Here is a 17,428-nt window from a genome sequence, read left to right on the forward strand (position 1 = left end):
CCTTGGGTCGAGGCCCAACATAATGTACATAAGGCCCATTACAATGTGTGATTCTACCATGGTTTATGTAATGATGCTCATGGCATGCCGTGCCTTGGGACCAATGATGGTTTGATGTCCACATTGCAAGGGTGATGTTGGTTAAATGTCCGCATTGTCACTCTCCCTAAGGCCCATTGATAGGCTCATACTTGTAGTGCGTAGGTCGTCTAGGCCCATCTTCATTATGAACAAAGCCCATCATCATATATCATGTTTAGCATAGATCCATAATTCATGATCATACGCATCATATGTATGCTTGATATGAGGAATGACTAATCATAGCATATGCCTTCGGACATTTTGTTTATGGGCTCTTTGATAGGCGGAGTTGGCCCACATGAGCGCGCAGTACGTGCAAGATTGTTGCATGTCTGGTAGAGTGATTCATGCACTTCGCATTTGTATGACATAATTTCTATACGCCCTAGCAGCATCAAAGCCCCTCCACAGACACCGTGGGTGGCTGAATTGGATACCGAAAATATTGTTTCTAGCATCGAGGTGTCATAAATATCCCTGGGTGAAAATCCCTAAACCCGATGGTACCAGAGGATGACTCCCATGTCGAGACCCTGTGAATATATGAGCACACCAGAGCCGAATACTAGGAGGCCGCGTCTCCCACTGTGTCGTGATCGGTTGGAAAGGAGTGTGGCCTTACTCGCCAGAGGGTAGGGGCAATACTAGGCTGAGTTTGACCAGCTCGTGAATGGGTCCGCTATCGACGTCCCGGATATGTATTGGCAGACTATTGGCCAAGCAGATAGTGAGGTTTCTCACGCTCACCTGGACTGTGCAGCTGGGAGAGCGGCAGTGCCATTTGGAGTGTACTAAACCTCGGTGATTATCCAGAATGAGAACTGTACTGATATATGATGAGAATTGACATGCTTGAGTTGCATCTCGCATCACATGGTCATGTTATGGCCGATAACATTCATATCTTACACCGCATAGCCTTGGTACGACTGCTTGTATTCATGTACTCATTAGCATAATTCCACATTACTCTGACCTTGCATTCTGAGCACGCTCATATTGCGCACACACTTACACTACCCTCTAAGCTTTCTATAAGCTTATGCACGATTGATGCGTGCAGGTGACGCCGGGACGTAGCCATAGCCTCGCCGCCGTTGGAGCATGCAGCCGAGCTTCTGGAGTTTTTGTTACTTTCATTATCTTGTATTTTCCTTTTTTACGAATTATACTCAAAGTTTTTTATCATAGTGGATTTTGTGATGGTGTTCGTGAGTTATGCTTATGGTTATGCTTATACTGAATCAAAATCATGTTTGAAATCCTCCTTGTACGATCCCAGGATCGAAACATGGTGTATAGGTGCCAAGAACCAAGAATGAGATACCACGGAGGCTGTCGGTGCCGAATCAAATGAGATCTTTCGCACCCCTGGCCTATGTCTAACAACTGACAATACCTACACCAGATATGTACTAAAGTTGAATCATCTCCTACAAATCTTTTCCAGCAAAGCAAATTCCAAACTAGGATCCGAGCCCTTTCAAATTCATGTTGTAAATAAGACAGGTAGACACAACAGACAATAAAATACCATGAGAAAATGCAAGAAAGATTATAGAACTTGAAGAATCATGAAAGTTTCTTGGTTCAAGCTGACAAAGGATCAACATGTTAAAAAATCATGCAAAAAGAAAGGAGCGGTCAACACCTTATTTCTTAAAGAAGTCATATCAAAGAATATACAAAAGAAAAAGGGCAAAATAATGTTGGGTACCTCTTCAGCTAATCTCTCACCCATCAAGTCAACACCATCAAAAGTCAATCTTGAGGAGTTGCATTCACTGCCTGCATGAAAATGACAAAGGCAGAAATGGATTATATGGTCAAAAAATGACATTCACATGGAAGAATCTGATCAGTCCCAAAGACTAGAAAAAGGAGTGAAATTTCATAGAATACTGGTCCATGAGAAAAGAGGAATATATCCAACACAAAACCACTATACACATGAAATTGGGCTCATAAGTAAAGTTTCTCAGTGTGATCTACAACAACCTTTCGTCCAAAAAGTCCCAGGAAACCATTACGTTGAAATTTTTGCCTAGGTCAAATCATAAACAGGCGTATTATGGACGGAGACATTGTTTTCATTAATAGGCCACCTAGTACTCGTAAACATCCATTGCAAGCATTTTCTGTCTATGTGCTAGACGACCATACTGTTAAAATCAATCCTCTTATCTTCATTTACAGAAACTAGTGGATGACAAATTATGTGTAACATACAGAGATGGTTCAACCACTTATGCAATTAGGGAAGATTCAAAAGGACATACATATTTGAAAGTTGGTCAAATCATAAACAGGCGTATTATAGATGGAGACATTGTTTTCATTAATAGGCCACCTAGTGCTCATAAAAATTCATTGCAAGCATTTTCTGTCTATGTGCATGACGACCATACTGTCAAGATCAATCCTCTTATCTTCATTTACAGAAACTAGTGGATGACAAGTTATGTGTAACATACAGAGATGGTTCAACCACTTGAAATGTTTTCACTCACGATATCTTTAAGAGAACCCAAATCAGATGTCAACAAGCCAGTCAGTTCACCAACCTGAAGAAGAACAAAAAAAAAAAAAAAAATACAAAAAAAAAAACTAAGTATTTTACCCGGAAAAAAAAAAAAAACACCAATGAGGGTGATATATTACCACAGAAATAAAGTTGCATTGATTGCTAAAGAAGAAGAAAGGAAAAAGGAAATCCATGAATCAGTATCCATGTTCAAAATATTGAGATTGCAAATAAGACAAACAAGTTACTTAGAACTTGGAGCTTGACATAAAAAAGAAACAACTGATCACTAGAATGAGCACCAATTCAAAATAGATTAATTATATACAAGTATACGACAGAACTAGGATGGATTGCATGCCTGTGATTGTGCATAAAGTAATTTTTGGTTATGCTGCTAAGGAAGACATTTGTGACATGATAACTTCATCATGTTATCTTGCTTTGCTACAATACCTAGACAATTTCAGAAGCAGAGATGAAACATGACTTAGTCAATAGATGACCTTAACAAGAGTAAATTTGAAGCTTCCATTCTGTCATGCTATCCCAGAGGATTCTCATGCGGCAGTTCGTAATTAGCTGGAAACATTGCTCGGGTGGCGGGAGATGTGAAAATTGCTCATTGCTAGTCAGGGCCTAGCATTTGAAGCCTTCAAAGGAATATCCAAATCTGATGTTCTTAGATACTAGAAGGCGGTGGTTTTGGAATCATGGTTCAAAAATCTCCTGATGTGAATCATTTTCATCCTAGTAGTGCTGGTTTCGGTCTGAAAAGGAAATGGGTCGCCAGAACAAAACAGGATTGGAACTAAGCAAAATGAACCTACAGAGAGAGCCATACAGATTTCGGTCCCTTGACGACACACACTCCACAACCACCGTTTAAATCCATGTTTAGGACCCATTAGGATTGGTGTTGAAGTGAGAGAGGCTCTTTGGTTCAAGTTGTATTTGTGATCTTTGATATTTTTTTCCTTGTAGCTTTTACCTAACAAGTGTCTTTTAATAAATTTTCATTATAATTGTAAAGTAATTAAAAAAATCTATGCAATCTCTAATCTAACAGAAAATTGTAAAAACTAACATCAACTTTCAGGGGGACTCATGCACATGACTAATGCTCGCAATCACAGATTCTAACATGCAAAAAGTTTCTTCATGAAAAAAAGGTCGCTCAAAAGAAATATCAATCAATCCATGAAGCAATTAAAATACTATGAATAGTTGCCTTCCAGAAGACTGAGAAACTAGAACTAGACAACGGAACTTTGAGCACAACCTTCTTCCATGCAGTAGCAGCATCACTAACTCTCAGAGCTAGTTGAGGCCGCACAGGTTTCCCCACTTCTATGTCCTGCATAGATGATGTAGAAGCTCTTTCAGTAACTTTCTACATATAGTATGGGGGATTTTAAAAATTACAAATGCATCTAAAAGATGCTTTAATGAAAGCACAAAAAGAAATTTGTCGACATTTTTGCAATCCAATGTATTGGAGAGGAATCAATATTCATATCATGTGGGTTTCTCACACGAAAATAAGCTCTTTGAAGAAGAAACAAGCTAGGTCCATGGTATAGAATTTTCCTACACTCAGTACTACATGCAGAAAATGTCCATGCCTTAGCATGTTTTGTGATGGACAACAACCCTTACACCAAAAAGCCCCACAACAATTAATAGAAAACTTCATATACATCTGTAAAAGAAACCAAAACTACACTCCAACATGGATGGTGGCCATTGGGCAGCACACACTCAAATGCTACCAAAAAGAAAAATATAAACATTTTGATTAGCCACTAGAAAATCTGCAACAGGTCTTGGCTTTATAATCATTGTTGTAGACACATCTGCACATGGTAGTTGATGAAAAAGTGATGAAAATGATATTGTCAAACACGTGTTGCAATTAAGAAAAACATGGATATCAATAACCCCACGTCCACAAACAGTTCAAGGAGATACCAATATTCAGAGACAAGCCTCATTGGGTGGTGCGGAAGCTAGAATGGAAACCTCGACAGCCAACAACACCACCTCCTATGTCAGTGAAGTTGCGAGGCACATTGTTGAAATACGATTGCCGTACGAGTAGGCATCCTCTGGAATTACCAGCTATGTTAACAATTTTATGAAAGGAAAAAAAAAAAAAAAAAGAGTGATGCCAACAATAAAAAACTGAAATTACATACTGCTTTGCTGTGTGCTGCCTTGGTATGATGTCAAGCACTCTTAAAGCTTCTTGAGAGCTCTCTGAATCATGACCTCGTAGAGCATTCACTATGGCTTTCATTGGGCTTCGAGCAGCAAAACGAATCTCAATCTTAAATGTCTTCAATTGATACGGACGTCTCGGTCTCTTCTGATCTGCTTCCCCAGGGCTTTCATTGCCACTAGGGCTGCCATTCCCGCTAGTCCTGGATAAGGAACACTCACTGAGTAAACATCATGGGAGCATGTACAAAAACAGAGTAAACATCAGCTCTCTCTCAAATTTGCAGCTTCAATTATCATTCAGCTTCTTTCCATACTCAAATATACTGGAAAAACTCCAATGAAATGCTTAAATTTCAACATTATAGGATCCAAATCGTCAACCAACAACAGCCCTTTCAAAAATAAATAAATATATATAACAAAATATTAATATAATAAAAATCCTGGCAGGTTTATCATTTGCTAGTTACATTGGGTGTTCATTAAGGCACACTGAATTCTGGCAAGAAATCCTGTGAGCGGCTAAAATTGGCAGCATTTACTGATGGCGAGTGGGTAAAACTGAGCAGTATATGCCATGGGTAGAAGTTCTAAATGCATTCATATTAAGCACCATACTCTGTCCTTAAAACTTTAAAAAAAAAAAAAAAAAAAAAAAAACACCATAGTTTGTCAGATTTTCAAATAACTCTCCTTTTATGCTTCTCCACTTGTCACCCACATCTTGCAAACTTCTTCCACTATTCGCATGCATTTCCTAGGTCATATGTATTAGTATATCTCTAATGCATATAATGAAATAAACCAGGGAAAAGGTCTTCACACCATTAGTTTTATGCATTATTTAAGGACATGGAGGCTTTTAAACTAAATGTAAGGGCATTTATGTAATTTGGAGGTGCATCTGTGTTGTCCCCCAAATCTTTTATTGGTATCGTGCAAGAAACTTGCTAGAAATAACAACCTATCAACCAAAACAGTGTAGAATAATTGAAAATCTAAACAACAAAATCAATGGATATTCATCAAATAACTTGAAACACCAAAAACTCCATATCTCTCAGCACAAAAATCACTGAAAACAAGTATCCATCACACTAAACTCCTATAGATTTTCATCAAATAATCAGGAACATTTCAAAAACAAATAAAAGTAATCACATGAGATTTCCTTATATACAACAGAAAAGATGTACAAGTACTTTGTCTTTAAGTATTCGAAATTCAAAAGAACATCAAAATCACTCAATGTGCAGCAAATAATTAAAAACAGAGAAGAAAAACCAATAAATTCCATTGGGGTTTTGTCCAAAAAACACCTGGAAACAAGTACACATCATCCTAATCTATCATTGATTCTCACTGCATAGTCACACAAACTACAAAAACAGACAAAAGAAGTATTCACATTAGATGTCCTTTTAATAACAGAAAACCCATATAGAACTCCCATGTCTTCAAGTAATCAAAATCTGAAAAACATTAAAATCAATCAACGTGCATCAGATAACTAGAAAAAGCCCCTAGTTACCTTAATTCCAATCAAAACACCTGAAAACAAGTACCCAGCATCCTGAACTCCCATTGATTTTCATCAAATAAACACAAACTTCAAAAACTAATAAACAGAAAAGTATCTACATTACCACTCCATTTTTCAGATAATCCAAGTACGAAGAACATCTGGGTCAATACATATGCATCAAATTGCTTGAGAACATCCCAAATTCCCTTGATTTTGGTCCAAAAAAAAAAAAACAAACCCGGAAACAAGTACCCATCATCCTAAATTCCCATCAATTAATATAACATGATCACATAAACTTCAAAAACTGCCAAATGCAAAAGTACCCACATGAGATTCCCTTACATGTAACATAAATGATGTGTACAACACTCCATTAATTATGCCAAGTCCAAATAACACTAAAATCAATCAACTAGCATCAAATAACTTGAAAGTGCCCCAAATTCCATTGGTTTCAGTCCAAGAACACCCAAAAGCAACTACTAATCATAAAAAACTCCCATTGATTCACATCAAGTAATCCCACAAATTCTAAGAATTGATAAATGCAAAAGCACCCACATGAGATTCCATCCTCTAGACCACAAAAATTTATAATAAATCTGCATAGCACTTCATTTTTCAACCAATATGCATCAAACTGCTTAAGAACATCCCAAATTTCATTAGTGTTTCATCCCAAAACAATTGAAAACAGCCCACACATCATCCTAAAGTCACATTGATTTTCACCAAATCAAAGAAAATTCAAAAGGAGAGAGACCCATATGAGATTTCCTTCTTGACAATAGAAAAATTATTACGGTAGAATCCAAATGGATTCACATCAAATGATTACATAGACTTGAAGAACTGATAAATGCAAAAGCACTCAAATGAGATTTTGTTACATATAATAGAAAAAACCCACATAATACTCCTTTTTTAAACTAATCCAAATCTGATGAACATCGAAATTGAAAAATATGCATAAATTGCTTCAAAACATCCCAAATTTCACTGATTTTCCAAAAAAAAAAAACAACTACACATATACTAAAATCAAATTGATTTTCACCAAAAAAAAAAAAAAATCAAAGAAACTTCAAAAACAGAGATACCCATGTGAGAATCCCTTCTGTAAACAAAAAACTAATTGCAACAGAATCCAAACAGATTTACATGGGTGTAAAAAATATATATATAATATATATATATATATAGCCAAACCGTACTAAATCCTCATTGATTTTCACCAAATAATAAATAAATTTAAAAAAGAGGTACACCCATGTGATTGGTGATCCACACAGCAATGGTGTTCATACAAAATGATTGGATGTCAAATAAACAGTACAGTGGGCCTTAGGAGGATTTTAATGGTGGATATCCAATCATTATTTTTTTTTTCCTGTGGTGTGGTCTACCTAAGATATATATCCATATCATTTTTTGTATCCATCCTTAAAATGATCTGTAAAAATGGATGAACAGAATGGATGAAACACATACATCATGGTGGGGCCCACAGAGCACTGACCAACCGTTGTTTATGATTTTGTGATGGGCTTGGTCCTAGAAAAGTGATCCATCTACAATAGGCCCACTCGATGTGTGGTGTCGATCGACACGGATGCTGCCACGTGTACGTTGGATAAAGAGATGTACCATGTTCCGGTTCGACTGTACTTACCTTACGAGTGCGGGGCCCACTAGCGATGGACGCAACGTGGGGACAAGGGAGATGATATGGTACCCGTGGAAGAACCGGAATATGTTAGAGAGATCTCTCAACCGTGCACGTTAATTGTATTAATCGTGGCCGTCCATCTAGTGGACTATCATGGATGCCTCGTGTTTCAAAAAAATCAAACTAATCAGATAATCATGTCCATCCAAAGAAGGGGAAACTAGATGGACGGAAGCGATTGATTCATTACTCTGCCACTTGTACTAAAAGGGAGTGAATTAGGTGTGGCTCTTGCTATGGGCCCACCTTGATGTATGTATTCTATATCCACACCGTCCATCCATTTTTTCCATATCATTTTACGGCACGAGCCTAAAAATTAAGCAAATCCAATTCTCAGGTGGACCATAACATAAGAAAAATTGGTAATTGACCATTAATGGGCCACAAAAGTTTTAGATCAAGCTGATATTTCTTTTATCCCTTCATCCAGAATTATGTGAGCTTATCAAGAGGTTGGATGACAGATAAAAATTATAGAAACCTTATGGTGGGCCCGATGAAGTATTTAATGGTAGGCCATTCATTCGTCACTTTTTCCTATTATGGTCCACCTGAGATTTGGATCTTCTTTTTTGGGGGTTTATGCCTAAAATGATCTGGAAAAGTAGATGAACGGTGTGGATATAGAATACATACATCAAGGTGGGTCCTACTGTAAGGGTCATACCTAATCCGTTACCGTACTTGAGAGAGTTACTATAGTGTGGTCACGTGAAGCCAATGAGAATCCGACAAGTGTAGCCTCCCCATGCCGTCTTGGCAAGGATCGGAAACGGATTGGCTACTCCCCCTGCCACCAGCCATTGGCTGGTGGTCGGTGCTCTGTGGGCCCCACCATGATGTATGTGTTTCATCCATGCCGTCCATCTATTTTTATAGATCATTTTATAGTATTAGAGAAGAATAAAGGTATATCTCAATCTCAAGTGGACGATATTACTGTAAACAGTGTTGAATGAATGCTGACCATTAAAAACTTTTTGGGAGCCATAAAAGTTTTGGATCAACCCGATTTTAATTTTTTCCCTTCATCTGGGTCTTTATAACCTAATCAAGAGATTGGATATCAAGTAAATAGTACAGTAGGCCTTAGGAGGATTTTAATGGTGGATATCCAATCATTATTTTTTTCCTGTGGTGTGGTCTACCTAAGATATATATCCATATCATTTTTTGTATCCATCCCTAAAATGATCTGTAAAAATGGATGAACGGAATGGATGAAACACATACATCATGGTGGGGCCCACAGAGCACCGACCATAAGAGAAAAATAATCTGCAATAGAATCCAAACCGATTCAAATCTAAATTACCACAAATAGCCACACAAACTTCAAGAACTAACAAATGCAAAAGCACCCCACATGAGATTCCTTAAAATATAACATTAAAAAAAATTCAAATAACGCTCCATTTTTACAACAAATCCAAATCCCAAGAACATCAGAATCACTATTTCACCCAAAAAAATTATAGAAACTTCAAAAGGAGATATACCCACATGAGATTTCCTTATGTACAATAGAAAACTAATCTAGAATAGAATCTAAACAGATGCAAAAGAAATATTCAAAAAGCATATACCTCATGAACAAAGAAAATTCAGGATTTTTTCTCTGCTTTTTTAATTTGGAAACATGAGATCTTCAATCATAGCTAAAAGCGGTCATTGCCAATCCAGCTTCAAGGAAGGAAGAAGTATATGAAATGGACCCCAGACAACATGCCCAGCGTCACACACGTTTCGTTTGGGCCCTACAGATAGAAGTTTAAGAAGAAAACCTAGCAAGGAAAGAGAGAAGTATATGAAATGGGGGAAATTTCTGTTAGATATAGTTTCAAGCTTTCAGTTAACAATGGTGAATCTATGCTATTCTGGGAAGATGAAGGGCTAGGGAACTATCCTCTAGCAGTCAGGTTGACAATGGCCCGGTCCGTACCCAGGCCCGGCTAAGAGACATGGATCATTTTGCACACGAGCTTGATATCAAGGTCTGTCTTGCACAGGAGTGTGTGATCCAGCCCATCGATCTTGAGAATCCCACCATGTAGATGCCTTGGCCCTAAAATCCGGATCGCCCTCACAAATGGACAACATCAACAAAAACGTCTAAAGTGTAGCTGAGATGTATGTGTGTGGCTAGTTACAGAGGGCCATCATGATGTATGTGTTTCATTAAAGCATCGTCTTTCAAATCCAGATTGAAGATTAAGGGTGGGGGAAAGAGAAGCTCACCTATTTGAAGATGATGCTCGGCAACGACGCTCGATGGAAGATGATGCTCGGCAACGACGCTCGACGGAAATGGCTTTCGAAAATGATTTTGGGTGGAAGATGAAATGGCGCTCATCGGAAATCCTCTTTTGGATATGATAATGAATTTAAATCCGAATTCTGTGAGTTCTCCATTATTTATAACACAAGCTATATTAACAGTCGTACATGCATGGGACCATTTTCTGGATGGTTAAGCTTATATTATATAACAAAATTATAAATATTTACCATTTGCAACTAGACCGATTATTTGGATGGTCTAGATAACTCTAAATCTTTGCCACGATTGTTATGAATAAGTCACCATTATTTTAAATCAAATACAAAACTTACATTATTTCAAATGAAATTCAAAACGGTAACTTGATCTTTGGATCTGGTATGGCTTTGTGCGCTCCACCATGATCGATTTGTTTCATCCATGCCGTCCATCCATTTCTTGACATAGTTTTTTTTATCATGTATCCCAAAAAACGAGGCTGAACTAAAGCTTGGGTGGACCACGCAATGCGAAAACAATAGTGAATTGGACGTCCATCGTTAAAATTTGGATTTAGCTACGGCTTATTTTATTTAGCTATGGATAAAATCCGTAGCCATATCCGACGGCTAATATCCGTAGCGTAAACCTTCCAAGCATTTTTTGTTAGTATTCATAAACCTCATAAACAGTGTCTTCAAACTATACTAGGATCGATTCATGTTGGTGTTCATATATGGCATCTTAATTTACTCCAAGACATAAGAGAATCACACGAAACGCTTTCAAATAGTTCTACATATTCTAATGGACAATCAATTGTATATCAAAACTCCAAAATGTGACTTTAAAAAAAAAAAAAAATTAAACTTTTTGGGACATGTGGTGTCAGATAAAAGGAGTATCTGTAGGCTCCTTGAAAGTCGATATTGTGTTAAATTGGAAGTAGCATACCAATGTGATAGAAGTGCACAGTTTTCTCGGACTAACTGCTTATTATAAAAAAGTTTATTAATGGATTCTCCAACATAGCAAGACCATTAAATAACTTGACCAAGATGGACACCTTTTTTAAATGGAATGAAGATTGTGAGCAAGCTTTCTCCAAGTTGAAGAAATGATTAACGAAAGCCCTAGTCATTTCATTACCGACTGAAGGGGAAAGATTTATCATCTAGCATATGCATCTAGGCAGTTGAAACCTCATGAGCAGAATTATCTCAAACATGAATTGGAGCTTGCAGCTGTAGTGCTTGCCCTAAAAATTTGGAGGCACTACCTTTGTGGTGAGAAATTTGAACTGTATTGAGATCACAAGATTTTAAAGAATCTATTTTTTATTATCAAAATGACTAAACATATAGTAGAGGAGATGGATGAAATTCTTAAAGGATTATCTTTTACATTTGTTATCATCCAGGCAAGGCAAACGTCATAGCAGACACGTTAGGCAAGAAGATGCGTAAACTTGTGGCAAGTTTAATGATTAAGGAATGAGAGATGCTTGATATAGTTGAAGATTTTAATGTTAAACTCTATCTTAAGGAACTAAAAGTTTTTATTTGTAACTTAGTGATGCAACCTGCTTTAGTATGTAATATCTTAATTATCCATTTAAATTAGTCATTTAGTTCTTATATTAGAATGCTGGTTATTCTGGATTTTTCTTTTTACTAGGTGCGGCAAATAATAAAAGCACATAAAGATAATGTATGGCTACAAGGGAAAATAACAGAAGAAGCAAGAAATGATAACTTGGAGTGACAAACAGGATCTGACAGTGGGATTAGATTGTGAGGGAGTTATGTGTTCCAAGCATACTTGAAATGAAGCAGGAAGTCTTGGATGAGGCACACCATAGAAAATTCACCATCCACTCAGGAGGAACTAAGCCGTATCGTGATGCGTGACGTCAATATTGGTGGAACGATATGAAGAAGGAGATAGCCAACTACGTTGCAAGGTGTCTTACTTACTCGTGGGTTAAAATGGAGCATAAGAAGTCATTAGAACTTTTACAACCATTACGAGTTACAGAGTGAAAGTCGGAGCACATATAGATGGATTTAATTGTTTGATTACCGAAAACAAGCTGTCATCATGACGTGGTATGGGTAAACATTAATAAGTTAATGAAGACAGTGCACTTCCTTCTTATACGTATTTTTGCATCCTTGGATGAGTTGAGCAAATGATATATCAGTGACATCATTAGGCTTCACGACATCTCTGTGTCCATTGTATTTAATCGAGACCTGCCCTTTTTATTGTGATTTTAGAAGAGTCTTCAGAAGGCCTTGGGAACAACGCTAGACTACAACACAACTTTTCATCTACAGTTCGACAAACAAACAGAAAATAAATCAAATCTTAGAAGACATACTTCACAGCTATATTCTTAACTTCAAGGGCAATTAGGATAACCATCTTCATTTAGTAGAATTCGCCTACAACAATATTTTTCAGTCCAGTATCGGCATAGTGCCATATGAAGATTTATATGAAAGACCTTACAAATCACCAAGATGTTGGATCGAGTTAGGTGAAAAAATATTGTTGGGACTAAAACTAATGCAACAAACATCCGAAAAGATTACCGTTATCATGGGACATGTATGTGCCACTAAGAGTCGTCAGAAGAGATATGCTGACAATCATCGGAGGGACTTTGAGTTTTCCATAGTAGACCATGTATTCCTTAAGTTATCTCTGATGAAAGGAGTCATGCGATTTGGGAAGATGGAAAAATTAACACTATGCTACATCGGACCATTCGAGATCTTACAGAGAGTAGGTGTCGAAGCCTACAGACTAGCCTTACCTCCTTAGCTTTTAGGCGTCCACGACGTATTTCATGTATTTATACTTCAAAAGTATGAGAGAGATGCATCACATTTCATTGACTGGGAGCCATTAGAAATCTGGGAAGATGTCACATATATAAAGTAACTGATTCCCATCCTGGACAAGGAGCATGTACTTCGAACAAAAACAATACTGCTTGTGAAGGTGCAGTGGGGGCATCATGGTGAGAAGGAAACTTTGCGGGAGCGAGATGATGAAATTCAAAAGAAGTACCCCCATTACTTCATATGTTATGTATATTAAATTATGGGAACAATTTTTTTGTTATGGGGGGTATAATATAATAACTTTGTTATTTTCAATGGTGGGAACCAAATCCCACAATTCCCTTTTGTGTGGCCTACTTGATTTTTGGATCGACCTCATTTTTGGGCCCATGTCCTAACATGGGCAGGTGGAGCTGATGGATGAAGTGGATTTGTCATGACAGGTTAGTGGGGCCCATCGCATTTAAAAAATAATCTGTAGTGATGTGCAGAAGCACGTCACTGCCCGAAACTCACTACCTCCTAACTTCATCTCTCCTCTTTCTTCTCCACACCACAGCAAGGGTCTCGGACCCGTCACTGACCTTGAACCCACCATCCAAGTGGGCCCAAGACAATGATTTGAATCGTTCATTCAACGGGTCTTGCCAATCCGATTCACCATATATAAACAAAAAAAAACATAATAAACAAATCAATGACGTGTGCCATTAGCGCACCACGCCATAAATCATGTCTTTACTCTTCGAAATTCTTTCATGTTTCATTCCTTCTCCACCTTTTAAATAAAGAAAAAGACATTAATCAGATGGAACATCAGAGAATATATCTATATATCTATATATATATATATATATATATATATATATATATATATATATATATATATATATATATATATATATATATATATATATATATATAGGGAAAAGGTACTATGCGCTCGACCTCACGAGTCCATCCCATGAGGTCGAGCTGTGTGGGCCCCACCGTGATGCGTTTCGAACATCTACCCCATCAATCAGATGCACCATTCCATCGTGGGCCTAGGTCTCAAAAATCAAGTCAATCCGTGACTTGTGTGGGCCACACCACATACAAAAGTGGGGAGGGGCCGTGCACCATTAAAACATTCATAATCATTTTTTGGGCCCACCGAGATGTGGTTTGCAAATCCAGCCCATCCATTATGTGTGTCCCACTTGGATGAGGGTTCAGATCAAGTTTCAGCAATATTCAAAACTCAGGTGGGCCCCACCAATTGCTTTTATATGTTTTAACGGTGTCTTCACATGATTTTAGATGGTATGGCCCACCTGAGTTTCGTATACGGCTGATTTTTGGGATATCCCATAATTTAGAGGGGACTCATCAAATGCACGGTGTTGATGGTCCACACAGCTCGAGGTCCGTGTGAGACCCGACCCGAGTTCGCATGTGTGCATGTGTGTGTGTGAGTATGCATTCCGTCCATCTTGATCCCGCGATCCTACCGGTCGAATCCCGGCGACCCGTGACCCTTGGATAGTGTTTGCGGTCATCCGTGAGCCCAGTCATGAAGACCCGACTCGGATCGAGTTGAGACCTATACCATTGTGACCGCATCGTCGTTGCGATTCCAACGACGCATCTTGTGCATTCATCCGACTTATAGATCAAAAGTTGTGAGCATTTCATCATGTGGCCCACTTTTTGTACAAAAGCATATGGACCACTCTCGTGCACAAGTTCCCATGCACACCACCCACACACACTATAATTCCCATGGAATAAACACTACCTATCCTAAACACTACCCACACCTAACCTACCCTAGCAAGCATTGTTTGTATCACCATAGGTTATGATTTCTTTCTCTAACCAAAGGAGGGAGAGTAATGATGACTCCCCTACAACCTTCCCTTCCTCTCTCTCCTCCTTCATTCTCTCATTTTCCTCTTCCATGGAAGAATTTTCAGCCCTCCCTCTCCCAATTTCCAGCAACTTCCCCTTCCTTTCTTCCTCCATCTAGCCACCACAAATTCATCTTGACCATTGAACCTTTAAGCTTGGAGCTTGGAGTACCTAGTGTTGGTGGTAGCTTGAAGATTCAAGGTGGGTGATTATAATTGTTGATCTTATTTTCTACCCTTTGATCTTTTTTTCTTTCTAGATGGATCATATGGGACCCACCAATCCATGGTGTGGATCCCATTTGATCCCATGGATGTGGCCCTTTGGCCCATCCTACATGCATGTCATGATCCATGATGGGGCCATTCTCCATGGACCCCATCATGATGTATTTTATAATCCACTCCATCTTAAGGTCATCTAGACCCTAAGGATCATGTTGGGATGGCATCCCAACCATCCATAACAATTATATATCATGCATGTAGTGGATTTTATGTTGCATGTAAAATCAATGTAGTTGTATGGATATGATTCACTCTTGGGAGGGCCCACTAGTGGCGGGGCCCTACCCCCATGGCCGGATTACTCTCTTTCCTTCTTTTCTTTCTCTGATGTATGGATGATAGTGTGTGTGTGGCCCATTTATAGTGGGCCTTGGATGTCCCAAAATAAATAAAAATAAAAATCCAGCAAGGTGGGATGCTCTTATCACCTAATTCCATGATCATCGGACACCTTAATCAAATGCATGCAAGTGTCCTAGTTCTAGTATGTGATCTGGACTTATGTGGGGCCCACTGAGGAAGGCCACACACCCTTTTTATGGCTGGGATTATTGAGATATAGGCTGATGTGTCCAGCCATGTATTGCTGTCCAAAAACTTGGACTGTTGCATGGATTGTCATGTTCAATCTTTGGCATGGATTTTTGGATCATGATTGTCATTATTTTCTTTATAAGTATGGAGTGCAATGAGAAGGTGTGGACCCCACCATGAGGTGTGATGGGTCATACCTCAAATGGTCCATGATATGGTACCCAAAAAGGAGGCCCATAGGGGTGGGCGGTCCACCTTGTTGGGCTGTCCAACCCACATGTATGGAGGGAAAACATACACTTTAGCTTGGTTTCTATGAAGGATGGACCACTTTTATGGACCCCACCTTACCTTATTTTATGAAGAAAATACTAAACCTCTATTTTCCCCCTCCTGGGTGAAGTTGGGCCCACCTTATTGGGTAAACAATGCATGGACAGCAACATCTCTTCCTAGATAGATTGAAATTCCTAATTTAATTGAAATATTTATGAGTATCCAAAAATCATAAAATTTTACATAGAGGTGGTTCACTCATGGTAGGACCCACATAAAAAATTTTGGAGCCAATGGACACCTGTACAGACTATGGTGGTGGCAGGACCGACCCATTACAATATGGTGTCCAGATCAGTCCAATTTTTTTGGACAGATTGATTTCTTTAAATAAATTAAAATATTTATATGCATCTAAAAATTCTAAAATTTTGTGGAACTGTGGTCCACCCATGTTAGGACCCTCTTACCAAATTTCAGGGCTAATAGACCCCTATGTACACCGTGACGAGGGCCAGACTGGCCCACCACGTTGGGACGTTCAGGTCAGTCCGATTTTCTGGACAGTCTATTTTTTTAAATAAATTAAAATATTTCTAAGTGTCCAAAAATCTTGAAATTTTGTGAGGGTGTAGGACACCTATGAAAGTATCACTCTGTAAAATTTCAAATCCAAAATACATTTGAGTTGCCCGTGTTATGGCTGGAAGTGGTCTGCTAGGCAGGGACGCCCAGGCTGGGGCATCTAGCCTGCTTCGTGGGCCCACCTCGATGTGTTGAATGTCCCACCACCCATCCATGTAGGGTCCTTAGGGGATTGATCATACTTGCCCCCTTTTTATTCAATTAGAACACATTAGGTGGATTTTTGGGCCATATACCCCAGGCCCATAGGACTGCCTACACATGGGACATCCCTGCCTTAGGCTACTGCTGGGCTTGCATTCTAACAGTCTGGCCCATTTCATATATGTATTGTATATCCTCTCTCATCTGGTGGGGCCCACAGTGATGTGTGTGAGCCATCTAGAATTAATTATACTAAGAAATACTTCTAATGCTAAACTCCAACCAACCCAGAAATTTGGGTGGGCTGGAATTTGGCATTGAGCCCAATAACTGTTGCCTATAGATGTTCTTTGGGGCAATATGGCCCACTAGATTTGAGGAGGATTTATGTCAGTATCTTATCATCTTAATTTTTATTATTTGGGCTTAATTAGGGTATGATTAAA

The 17,428-nt window shown here is 38.6% G+C and overlaps 1 long non-coding RNA gene across 2 annotated transcripts; it reads right to left on the reverse strand.

Moving 5' to 3' along the window:
* Positions 1-2,571: 2,571 nt before the first annotated feature.
* LOC131253028 (uncharacterized) lies at positions 2,572-10,692 on the reverse strand. Of its 2 annotated transcripts, XR_009174795.1 has the most exons (5): positions 10,330-10,692; positions 4,807-5,031; positions 4,580-4,716; positions 3,891-3,965; positions 2,572-2,648 (listed from the first exon to the last, which is right to left on the reverse strand). It is a non-coding gene; the product is annotated as an uncharacterized LOC131253028 (long non-coding RNA). The 2 variants fall into 2 exon arrangements; XR_009174794.1 differs by lacking the exons at positions 2,572-2,648; positions 3,891-3,965 and adding an exon at positions 4,375-4,464 and having other exon boundaries at positions 4,580-5,031.
* Between the last annotated feature and the right edge of the window lie 6,736 nt (positions 10,693-17,428).

The sequence above is a fragment of the Magnolia sinica genome, chromosome 8, assembly GCF_029962835.1.
Source record: "Magnolia sinica isolate HGM2019 chromosome 8, MsV1, whole genome shotgun sequence".
NCBI lineage: Eukaryota > Viridiplantae > Streptophyta > Magnoliopsida > Magnoliales > Magnoliaceae > Magnolia > Magnolia sinica.